Raw genomic sequence first — 12,589 nt, 5'->3', positions numbered from 1 at the left:
AAGTCGTCGCAGCAGGCACATGGATAGGGTGTCTTCAGTGGCACAGATGAACACTATTCATGAGTCCAATAACAAAGGTTCACTCACTGAGATTGGGCTATTCCTGCTACCCAATATGAAAACTATGAGCAGGAGAAACAAATGCTAAGGTCTGAATAAGACCAATTTTTTTTAATGTTTATTTATTTATTTGGTGGTGGGGGGGGGAGCAGAGAGAGAGGAAGACCCAGGATCTGAAGCAGGCTTTGCACTGAGAAGAGAGCCTGATGTGAGGCGTGAACTCACGAACCATGAGATCATTTGAGACCTGAGCCAAAACCGAGTCAGACTCTTAATTGACTGAGCCACCCAGGTGCCCCTAAATAGACCAATTTCTTAAAGAGACCCTGAAAACTCTTGGTGACAACTGGACACACTGAGGGACCCCTCCCATCCTGAAAGAACCAGCAGTTTGTTCACACAGTAATAGAGCCATACTCCAGAAGCAGACTTGCTTTCCTTCCCTAACCATAGATAGGGTCTTAAGCAGCATGACTCCTCAACTGATTATGGAGCATCTGATCCACGCTTAAAAGGTCCCATATAATATCCTGTGAACCCAGGCAATCTACCTTGCATAAAAGATGCTGGGAGAGTGGGTCAAATGATAATGGGATCCTCTGGCTGCACCATACCACACCATCTGGGAACGTCTGGCTTGATAGAATGTTGAACCGGCCTGCTGATGCAAAACTGAGAACAAGTTTGGAGATAATACTTTAGGAGCATAGATTCAGTCTATGGTTTGAACCAAAATCGTGGCACGCTATTTCCAGGAGGAGGGATATGGGCTCAGGGAATCTAGAAAGAGTACACAGCACTCACAGTGACCCACAGAGGAACTTTGTGCTTCCCTTCCATACAGGTATGGCTTTTTCAAGTTAGATGTCCTGGTCCCCAAACATATGTGGAGAAGGATGTCTAGCAGATGAGGGGTGGACCACATTTTATATGGAGAGGTGCTATCTAATCCCTTTTCAAATGGAGAATTTGAATTATTGTGCATATGTCTGAATATGATTAAGTATTCTACAATATGACATTTTTGGCTGCATCAAATTCTAGAAGCCAACAATCATACTATATTTCTCTGATTTTGATACTTATCTTAATTGCGTTTCCCTTCTCTGTATGGAACAAATCAAAAAGTTCTCCTACAGAGGAGGGCAAGCAGGAATCTGAGGAGGTACACCCACTAAAACGTTATCCCAATCCAAGTTGTAGAGTATTGTTAACAATTTAGAGATGAGACTTGCAAGACAGAGTAAACCCATTATACTGTTTATACATCTGATTTGGAACTTTCCTGACTTATAAATTTAAATATCACCTGCTATTATTGAATTTACCTCCTTTGGTCCCATGAGTCTGGCCCCAGGAAAGGTGGGCTAGAGAGCAGGTGGGACCTTTCCAAAGCCAGTCTCTGGTGGCCCATTTTCACCTCTTAATTATTAGGTATAAAAGCCACTGCACAGTATGAAACAAAGTAATCAAATGTATGTAATTCTGTTTCCAATTTATGCCTGTCACCAATTATGATTGTGCCTAATAGCCTATTCCAACCACCAAGTCCTAACAGGAGGAGAATGACAACATCTGTCTAAGAGTAGACATGACTGGGTTGTCCATGGATGATGCAGACAAACCCTGAGAAGGTACAGAATGGCAATTTTCACATTATCAAGGAACAACTACTAGGACTTTAAAAATATATGCAACCTGTGACTTTTCATATTTGGGTTTCTATTCTTGTTTTGCTTCTCTGACCCAAAACACATAATTAGCATGCCCGGGTCAATGACCGTGATCATGGCACTAATGACAGTGAAAAAGAAGATTCTCAGGGAGCCTTCAGGGGGCACAGACGTTCCTCTTCTTCCAGGCCCAGCCTCCTCCTTGAGGCATCACAGGCCAGTGCAGGGGGAGCAGGCTTCCCTGCAGAGCTGATTCACGGTTGGCTTGGCCATCTGAAATGTAGACAGCATGTACGTGTCTTCTAGAAAGAATCTCTGAAGGTGATATGGCAATCACATGCACCGCCTAGGAAAATGGAGAATATAGAGATCATGGGCAAACTTTACGGCAAAGTTCTAAATATCCTGTGGTCCCAAAGACATTAGCACAAATCTTAAATATGCTCCTGCTAGCAATGCAGTGTGAATAAATTGCTTCACCTTTTTTTTCTAAGTTTATTTATTCTGAGAGAGACAGAGACACCAGGAGCAGGGGAAGGGCAGATAGAAAGAAAGAGAGAGGGAATCACAAGCAGGCTCTGCACGGTCAGCACAGACCCCAACTCGGGACTCGAATTCATGAAACTTTGAGATCGTCAGCTGAGCCGAAATCAAGAATTGCACGCCGAACTGACTGAGCCCACCGGGTGCCCCTTGGTTTAATTTTCTTAATCTTCATTTTCCTCTTTGATATATGAGAAACAGGACACCTATCTCTCTGCGTATCTGCGAGGGTGACATAGGGAAACTTCTATCAAGCACGTACAGGTGTGTAAGACAGTTTGCGTGTTAGATTTGTCAGAGCTTTAAATCGGTGGGTTCGGTCATGTTCATAGAACAAGAAAAAGCACCTTAAAAATATTTCTTACCATCCTCCTGACAGCTTTGTGAGGCCATGATTTTACTCATTATACCTATTAAGAAACTAAAGGCTAAAGAAACCTTGTGACCGGACCGTCACATCCCTGGTGACGTGGTGAAACTTGGTCTATCTTCTGAGTCCCAGGCAGAGAGTGGCCGCATCCTCACTGGGCGAGCCCCCAGCCCACCGAGAGACCGTTCGCCTGTGCAGTGTAAACCGGGGCGTGACGAATACCAGCAGCACTGGCTCACTTGTGTCCAGTTGTTTCTTACTTGGGATGTTTGAAAGGTAAGAAGAGTTCAAAATATGCACTGAACCCGGGCTACGGGATGAACTACATTCTGCTCGATAAAATACCAGCCAACTTGTGACTTACGGAGACGGTCGACAGATATTTACCAGTACCTTTGAAATACCACTTCAGCATATATTGAGTGTGAATGCTGTCCATATATACACAATAAATGTTTATGTAATAAGTACTTGTCTATGGAGGCTTCAATAAATTTAGGTCAAGTCTTTGTTATTGAAACGTAATGTGTGAGAATTACGTAAATGTGGGTCATACACTATTTACCTTTCTCCTCCCTGACAGCTGACTGCGCTCTTTGATAAAGGCAGAAACTACATAATTCCAACACCAATATTATATTTATTTATAGCGCGCATCAATTGGGTCTAGCATTGAATAAAATGCTAGTGTTTTGAGGGTGCATTTGGTCTACATAGGCCTTTAATTATTTTTGTCCCCCATAGCTATTCTGAAAATGATAAAATTCAACAAGCGTGGCTCCCCTTGAATGCCAGCACGTTACAATAGCCTCGGTGAAACGTAATGGAGCTGTAGTGGGAGGAGTTTAATTACCCTCCCTGGGATTTCACGAATAAAAAAATCATTTTCTTGGCTGACTACTGCCCGGAATGCTCATCCAATAACTACCGTACCTTGTCATTTTGTTGATTTCCTATCTGCTGCTTTCAAATATCTTTTCTCCTCCCACCTCGTCTTCCACGTCCAGCCTTCCCATCCTGCCCAACTGTAGCAGATAGAATATAAAGTCACACAGAATCACAAAATGAGTTCTTCCCTGGGATCTGCTTTTCAATCAATGCATGTCAACTCCATGGGAGTTAAATTGAAAACATATGAAGAATAAAATCGCTCCAGTCCCATCCACGTTGCTACAAAGGGCCATATTTCGTTCTTTCTCATTGCCATGTAGTACTCCATTGTGTATATAAACCACAATTTCTTCATCCATTCATCAGTTGATGGACATTTAGGCGCTTTCCATAATTTGAGAGTGCTGCTATAAACATTGGGGTACAAGTGCCCCTATGCATCAGTACTCCTGTATCCCTTGGGTAAATTCCTAGCAGTGCTATTGCTGGGTCATAGGGTAGGTCTATTTTTAATTTTTTGAGGAACCTCTACACTGTTTTCCAGAGCGGCTGCACCAATTTGTATCCCCACCAACAGTGCAAGAGGGTTCCCGTTTCTCCACATCCTCTCCAGCATCTATAGTCTCCTGATGTGTTCATTTTGGCCACTCTGACTGGCGTGAGGTGATATCTGAGTGTGGTTTTGATTTGTATTTCCCTGATGAGGAGCGACGTTGAGCATCTTTTCATGTGCCTATTGGCCATCTGGATGTCTTCTTTAGAGAAGTGTCTATTCATGTTTTCTGCCCATTTCTTCACTGGGTTATTTGTTTTTCGGGTGTGGAGTTTGGTGAGCTCTTTATAGATTTTGGATACTAGCCCTTTGTCCGATATGTCATTTGCAAATATCTTTTCCCATTCCGTTGGTTGCCTTTTAGTTTTGTTGGTTGTTTCCTTTGCTGTGCAGAAGCTTTTTATCTTCATAAGGTCCCAGTAATTCATTTTTGCTTTTAATTCCCTTGCCTTTGGGGACGTGTCGAGTAAGAGATTGCTACGGCTGAGGTCAGAGAGGTCTTTTCCTGCTTTCTCCTCTAGGGTTTTGATGGTTTCCTGTCTCACATTCAGGTCCTTTATCCATTTTGAGTTTATTTTTGTGAATGGTGTGAGAAAGTGGTCTAGTTTCAACCTTCTGCATGTTGCTATCCAGTTCTCCCAGCACCATTTGTTAAAGAGACTCTTTTTTCCATTAATAACCATCGTTTAAAGAAGAGATGAGCCTTATGTGTATAAACAATCCCAGGAAAGAAGAATTGGAGAGCAGCTTTTATTTCCCTTAGACTTCTCCTTCTTGGGTTTCTTCTTCTGCTCAACAATCCAAATAACCAGCCAATAAACACACATGCACTTCTCATCACACAGCTATCCCCAGGAATGAGAAACCTGTGACATAATACAGTTTCCCTACAGTCATGTTGGAGAATGATCTCTATGTGTGGAGGAAGGGTAGTGTCGGAGGCAGCTTGAGAAAAACCACTCAGAGAGAAAGGGAAGAGCCTTAAGGCACAAGCTTGGGGCAGCTGTTATGTGTGTGGGTGTCACAGGGACTGACGTTGAGTGGGTTGTTCTAGAAAAGAGAAAATCTTTACGGAACTGAAGCTAATCCCTTAATCCCTTCCATTTGTACATCAATTTACAGTGCTCTGAGCTCTTTTCCAACCCTTATCACATTTAATCTTCACAAATGCCAGGAAGGAACACAGAACAGGGATTAATCAGTCCTTTGAATGTAAAAAGGGGAGAAAGGAGGTGGCCAAGGTCACAAAGACAAGGAGGGGTGGACTGGCTGAAACTTGTTTTTTGTTTTTTTTTTATTTTATTTTAGTCAGAGCCCTTGTATTTTTTCCACTGTTTTTAAGGCCAGAGGTAGATATTAATCTGGGCCATGGGAAAAAAATAAATAAACAAATGACAGTCTTATGATTTGTGCCAAGCTGTCATAGCAGGTTAAAAACTGACTCCTCCTAATATCCTGCCCGGTCTCCTACACTCAGTCAGAAGAAGTTACAGTGTGGTTCAAAGACCTCTGACAGCCCCAAATTGTGTGTTTCCACTCCAGAGTGAGATAAGGGGCTTGTGTGTGAATGTAGTCAACTGTCCCAGAGCTTGCTGTTTCGGGTGACATGTTTTTCATAACAAGGTTTTGTCGGTTAAGGGTGGTGCACTGCCGTGCATGCTTGCACAAATGCTCCTGCCCATCACAACCCTTCACCAGCAGTTGGAAGACAAACTCTTTGGAGGCTCATGGCTCACAACTAATAAAATGAAGGAAACCAAATTAATGAAACTCCTAGTGTGGGATTTCAGAGTAGCCTTTCTCCATGGTAACCACTTGAGTGCCCAGTGGAGAACTCTTTGAAATGGGGAGCTTCCTGACGCCCGTAGCCTCCCCATCTTCCTGCCTTCTCAAGCAGAATAAACACTCATTTCTCCAACCACATGCTTTTGAACCCTTTCTTCTTGGCAGCTGTAGACAATAGTCTCATGAGGTCTAGAGACCCGGCAAAAAGCACTTATAGGAGAAAAAGCTAAGAGTTATGACAGAGGTATTAGCAGGGGGCTCTGCAAAGACCAATCAGGGTCCCCTACCCCAGAGTAAGTAAGGGAAGGTCTTCAAGAAAGATGCCAGAGAGGAAGTGATAACTGTACAGAGCCCAATGGGTGCCAGAAATGTACCAGGTAGAGAGTGGAGAAGAGTTAATATCCCAGAGAAGAAATAGTTCTTGGGAAATCATAAAGGAGAGAGCTTTCAGAAACACAACCATGTTATTATTCAGCAGGGAGAGAGCCATAGCATATGTGGGAGGAGCCTGGCCATCAAGGATCATAAAGGACATTTTTTTTTTTTGCCAAAGTTAAGAGGCTTAGTTTTTATCCTGTGGGCAGTGGTAAGCCATTGAAGGCATTTATGCAGAGACAGGAAGAATAAGGTCAAAATTTCTAAAGAATATCACTCTGGAAACAGGATAGTTGGAGGCTGTTATTGGAGGCGAGGAAATGTGAGCTGACAGATTTTTTGCAGCAACCCGGGAGGGCAGGGCTGGCCGAGGCAGTGGAGATTTGGAAAAGCAAGTGGGCATTTTTGCAAGGTTGAGCTTGCTAACTAATGATAACATTGAGGTGGAGGGTGTGAGAGAGACAGAAAGAGAGATCCAGGGTAATAGAGTTCTCGGTTTGTACAGAATGCTGACCAAAATGCTGGTTCCCAACCCAGCACATATTTCTCTCCAGGGCAAAACAGGTTACATGTGAAAGTCAGAACCCGCCTGCCTCTATCCCTTGACCTCTGCCCAGCACAAGCCAAGTTCTACATAGTCACCAAATTGTGCCAGGGCTATAGCCTTTCACTCAGGACACGCTGTAGGTTGTTTACAACCTACTCAGCTGTAGCTCAGGGTCTGGAGCAGCTTCCTGGCCCTTGTTACGTCTCATACTCCTCCTCTCACCCTGCTCTCTCAGATCCGAGGGTTCCTTCTCTTCTCCCTGCCTGCTGATTCTGCCTCTCCTTGGTGACCCTGAGTGGGGTAACCTACCTCTTCTCCCTGCTTTGAACGGCCTTGAATGGGATACTTAGCCTAGCCAGCCCTCAGGATCCGGGCACACCCTGTTCCTGCCCCCCAGCCAGTCTCCCAGTTTTAACTGAGTGGCTCTGACCGGAGGTCTGCTCAGTTTTAATGGTCCAAATGGCCTTGCTTTTGCTACGTCCTCCCTGAAGACTGTAGGATGGCTATTTCTCTTTGAGACTACATAGCTCAGAGGAAGGGTTTCAAAGACCGATCTGCCTACCTGTCCCAGCACACTCTGCCATTTCCCAATGCACTGAGTGGGTGAAGGGAGATGGATGGATGGATGGCTCGCATCGTATATCTACACCCCGTGGATGAGGAACCAGAAGAGGGGAATAATAGAGTGGGAGAGAGCCAAAGCATAAGAGACTGTTAAAAACTGAGAACAAACTGAGGGTTGATGGGGGGTGGGAGGGAGGGGAGGGTGGGTGATGGGTATTGAGCAGGGCGTCTTTTGGGATGAGCACTGGGTGTTGTATGGAAACCGATTTGACAATAAATTTCATACATTGAAAAAAAATAAAGCCAATTGGATCTTCAAGTTTAAACATGAGGCACCAGAAAGGGGAATAATAACGTCTGGATTGCATTTTGTCTCACTGAATCTTCACCACACAAGTGTTTTGTTCAACATGGAACAGACATGTATTGTATCCATTCTACATAGCAGGTGCTCTAGAAAGATATGGAGAATCGAAGGCAGAAAAGGAGGAAATTTCCCTCTGGCTGTGAAGACAAGGTTTTAGTGGAAGAGAGAGGGATGTGAGCAAACAAAAAAAAATTGGTGAGTGATAAGTTCTATGAGGAGAATAAAACAGCAGAAAGAGACAGAGGGAAGGGGACACTAGTTTGGGGTGGATGGTTAAGGAAGGCCTCTCGGAACCGGTGGCCTCTGAGCTGAGATAAGAATGTAAGAAGGAGGGGCGCCTGGGTGGCGCAGTCGGTTAGGCGTCCGACTTCAGCCAGGTCACGATCTCGCGGTCTGAGTTCGAGCCCCGCGTCAGGCTCTGGGCTGATGGCTCGGAGCCTGGAGCCTGTTTCCGATTCTGTGTCTCCCTCTCTCTCTGCCCCTCCCCCATTCATGCTCTGTCTCTCTCTGTCCCAAAAATAAATAAAAAATGTTAAAAAAAAAAAAAAAAAAAAAAAAAAAAAGAATGTAAGAAGGAGTCATCCCTGCTTTCTGAGAAGGCTGGCAGGAAAAACATTTTAGCCAGAGGGAACAGCTGATGCAGACACTCCAAGGCAAGGGTTGGCGGAGCTAAATGCAAGGATCCCACAGCAAATTTGCCCTGGACATCCGCGTAGAACCTAAAGCTTGTTTCCAAAATCCTGTTCTGGAAGAACATTAGCGCTTCTTAATTTCCCAGTAGGTACTTCTTTTTGTTCTTTGGGGAAACACTTTGGCACGAGAGAAAGAACAGAGACTTGGGGGAAGACATAATTAGGTTTGAATATCAATTCCATCTCTCTGAATTTCCATCAGCTTAGTGAAAGTATTTAAAATCTCTCGGACTCAGTTTACTCACTGGTGTATTAAGAATGGGAAGCCTGACTTTGCATAGTTGGAGAGAGATCCAAAGGAGATAATGCGTTTATTAACACTCAATTTCCTGAAATGAAATGTACACTTAATACATAGTAGTTCTTCCCCGTCCTCATTAAAGGAGCTTAAAACTATTATAAACAAGGACATTATTAGCGCTATTATTAAGTACATAAGCCTCCTGCTCCCATTTAAGGGAACTCTTTTTATTAGCATAATACAATATGAACAGAAATTTAAGCATCCCAATTTATTTGTAAGTTCTGGTAAATACACTTAATGTGAAAATTTAAAAATACATCTCAGTGTGTGAGTAGCCTTTAGGATACACCCATTTCAATGGGTCTTGAGGATTAACAATGGCAACAAACAAAAGAAAAAAAAAACCATCAAGGTTCTTCCAGGGCAAATTGGCCAAGTTAGTACCCCATTTCATTGATCTAAAGAAATAATTATTCAAAGGGGCACATGCACCCCAATGTTTACAGCAGTGCTATCAATAATAGTTAAATTATGGAAAGAATCCAAATGTCCATCAACTGTTGAATGGATAAACAAGATATACACACACACACACACACACACACACGTATACATGCACACACACACATACACAATGGATGTAATGGATATACTGCTTGGCGATGAAAAAGAATGAAATGTTGCCATTTTCAACAATGTAGATGGAACCAGAGTGTGTTATGCGAAGCAAAATAACTCAGTCAGAGAAAGACAAGTATCACGATTTCACTCATATGTGGAATTGGAGAAACTCAACAGATGAACACGGGGAAGGGAAGGAAAAAGAAGATAAAAATAGAGAGGGAGGCAAACCATAAAAGACTCTTAAATACAGAGAATAAACTGAGGGTTGCTGGAGGGGAGTTGGGTGGGGGGATGGGCTAAATGGGTGATGGGCATTGAGGAGGGCACTTGTTGGGCTGAGCACTGGGTTTTATATGTTAAGAGGTGAATCACCGGGTTCTACTACTCCTGAAGCCAAGACTACACTGTGTGTTAACTAACTTAAATTTAAATTACAAAAAGTAAAGAAACAATTAAAAGGACTTCTAGTTTTGGAATGATTACTCTATCCCTTGAGTTTCATGTGTTAAACCTTTAATTCCTAAAATAATCTGAAAGTTAGGTGTTTTTTTGGAACTCTGCCATCGTCAATGACAGAATCTCAATTTTAGCTCACAAAAGACATGATGTTGTGAAACACTGACTGTGAAGTACAAGGTTGGGAGCACAGGCAGGCAGGGCTAGACTCAGAAGTTCAAATGAGGTTTCGAATTTTGTTTTAAACTTTTGCTTTCCCTTTCGATATTCCTGCCTTTGATCCGCTTGTGGTGGCTTTGTCATTAGGCAAGCTCTTCCCCGTAGAAGAAACATCATTGCTGGAGTCCCAAGATCCTATGACTCATGATCCAAAATTAAAGAAATTTTTCTTTGCCAGTGTCCACAGACCAACCTCGGGGAGGACACTCATTGCCCCTGCTTGGAGCCAGTGACTTTGTTTTCACACTTTCTCATGATCAAGGCGATGAGCTCAAATGCCCATCCTGTAATGGTGTCAAGGATGGTGTTTAAGGACAGCTCTATCAGGACCAAATGGATATGGTAGGAGTGTTGTCAAAGGAAGGATGTTAAGTAGACAAACATTCTATTCTAGATTGCACTCTCAATTTACAGTGAGAAAACTGAGGATATATGAATCAAACCACAAACACAATCTTGCCCAAATCACATCTGATCAATGGCAGAACAAAGATTCAAAACAACGACCAGTCCTGAAGTCTGAGATCTTTCTAGTACATCACCTGTTTTTCTAACCTTCCATTAATGAATGCAAAGGCACCTCCAATAAATACTTCAACAAGGAGAACTAGATTATTATATTCCATCTGCAAAGTCCAATTTCTAAGGGATTGTTCATGCATCGTTTCCTCTCTGTTTTGGCCTATTTGTGTTATATGTATATTAGGTTATTTTAACATGTGGCTTCTTTGTGCTATTTCATACTTTTTTCCAATGCAATCTACTAAACAATGAACTTATCAAAAAAAGAACAGTTAATTGGAATGGACTCAGGCCACGCACAGCTGAACTCCGTAAATCTTGGATTTTGACCAGTACTTATTTTCCAGGCAAATCCACGGGGCCATACAGAATGCCAAAGAAAAATGAAGGAGACACATTGTGATGGTTTCCAAATTATGCTCAACATAGCCATGGACTTCCCAGGTTCCTCAGGGGCCGAGGCAGAGAGGCACAGAGCTGGCATGGCTCAAGCATCTCCCACGCCCATGCAGCTTTGCGTGCACCATTGAAAATACAAGGGCCACTGCTTGAATAGAAAAATGTGCAGCCTCACTCACAGGTCTGATGGTAAAGCATGGCCATAGTACCTGATGGCGGTGGTGGCTTTGGCATGTTGCCTGTTAAGGGGCAGACTTGGCCTTTCCCTTCTAAGGTATTGGATTTCAAAATGCTCCCCACAAGTGAATACAAGTACCTCAGAGGCTCGTTACTCACACAGGAATAGGCCAAGTGGTCAGGACTACAGAAGAAGGAACTCAAGTTTTTCTTTAAATTTCCCAGAATCAGCAGAAAAACAAAGTAGTAAACTTGTTGGCTTTGCTCTCTGGGCTCAAAAAATGGACTTCAGGCTCAGCCATCGGGGGCACTAGCCCCACTGAACCCCATCAATCCTCAACAGGTGACTGGTAATTTTTAGCTCATCACTTTTCTTTGTAGAACTGTGTGGCTTCTGTTTTTGTCAGAGAGAAGTCTTCCCATACCTACAGTGAGAAAAATCCCCCAAACCTTAAAATAATGATTTCTGACAATTCTTGGCCATTTAATACTCATTGTTATTTTTGGTATTTTTACTCCTTGCATTAGCATTTTTTTTTTACCATAACACATCGAACTGGAGATTGTTATGTATCTCTTGCTTATCTCTTCCAGTAGTATATGAATATGTCTCTGCACTCAGCAAAAGTTTGTTGGGAAGTGACTTTAAACCACATCCTGTGTAACACACCAGACTTGTTAATTGAATAACTACCCCTACACTACGTGATGACAATACAGTGGGGGTGGGGGGGAGGAGGGTGGAATCACAAATACAAAATGATACACAAGGGTGGAAATGCATTCAGGGAGAGGCATGCCCAAGGAAATGAACAAGTACAGGGAAAATGCTTATGGCCAGCCCAAAGGAGAGGAAGGGCTGGAGCACTCTTTTACAAAAGGGAGACCCCTGTGCTTCCTTTTTATCAGTTCTTCCTTTTATTTCATAAAAAAGTGGCTAGAATCTGGCTACAAATATTTTTTTAAACAATACCAGCTACCAACTCAGGGCAAGTGCCTTTAGGCACCACTGGATAATGATTTAAGTACGAAGTAACAATGAGGTCTTATGAAGATTTGACATTCATGGTGTCTGATGTTCAGAGATGGTGTCTGATCTCAGCTGACCTCACACTCACTTCTTTACCTTTGAGAGTGTTGTTCAAGACATGTTTAGAACCACATACCTTTTTCTCTTAAGCATGCTATCTACCTCCCCATGAAGGCACCTCTTTCCAATACAGGCATATTTCAATGGGAAAGAAAAAGAGACGTGAACCAATGTGACTTTAGGAATTCCCAGGCTCAAGGAATCCATTGGCTTTGTGACTTCCAGAGTAGGTGGTTCCAGAGAAGGAACCATATATAAAGGTGTCCCCGGAGGTGTTTTGCTCTCACCTTCAAAACAATAAGATATGGGGGCGCCTGGGTGGCGCAGTCGGTTAAGCGTCCGACTTCAGCCAGGTCACGATCTCGCGGTCCGTGAGTTCGAGCCCCGCGTCAGGCTCTGGGCTGATGGCTCGGAGCCTGGAGCCTGTTTCCGATTCTG

At 43.2% G+C, this 12,589-nt stretch overlaps 1 long non-coding RNA gene across 1 annotated transcript; it reads right to left on the bottom strand.

The window, feature by feature from the left end:
* Positions 1-627: 627 nt before the first annotated feature.
* Positions 628-12,311, bottom strand: LOC131495103 (uncharacterized). Its single transcript, XR_009253766.1, has 3 exons — positions 12,228-12,311; positions 1,992-2,079; positions 628-732 (listed from the first exon to the last, which is right to left on the bottom strand). It is a non-coding gene; the product is annotated as an uncharacterized LOC131495103 (long non-coding RNA).
* Between the last annotated feature and the right edge of the window lie 278 nt (positions 12,312-12,589).

This window comes from Neofelis nebulosa, chromosome 14, assembly GCF_028018385.1.
Source record: "Neofelis nebulosa isolate mNeoNeb1 chromosome 14, mNeoNeb1.pri, whole genome shotgun sequence".
Taxonomy (NCBI): Eukaryota; Metazoa; Chordata; class Mammalia; order Carnivora; family Felidae; genus Neofelis; species Neofelis nebulosa.
This window is presented reverse-complemented; position numbering and strand designations above follow the sequence as displayed.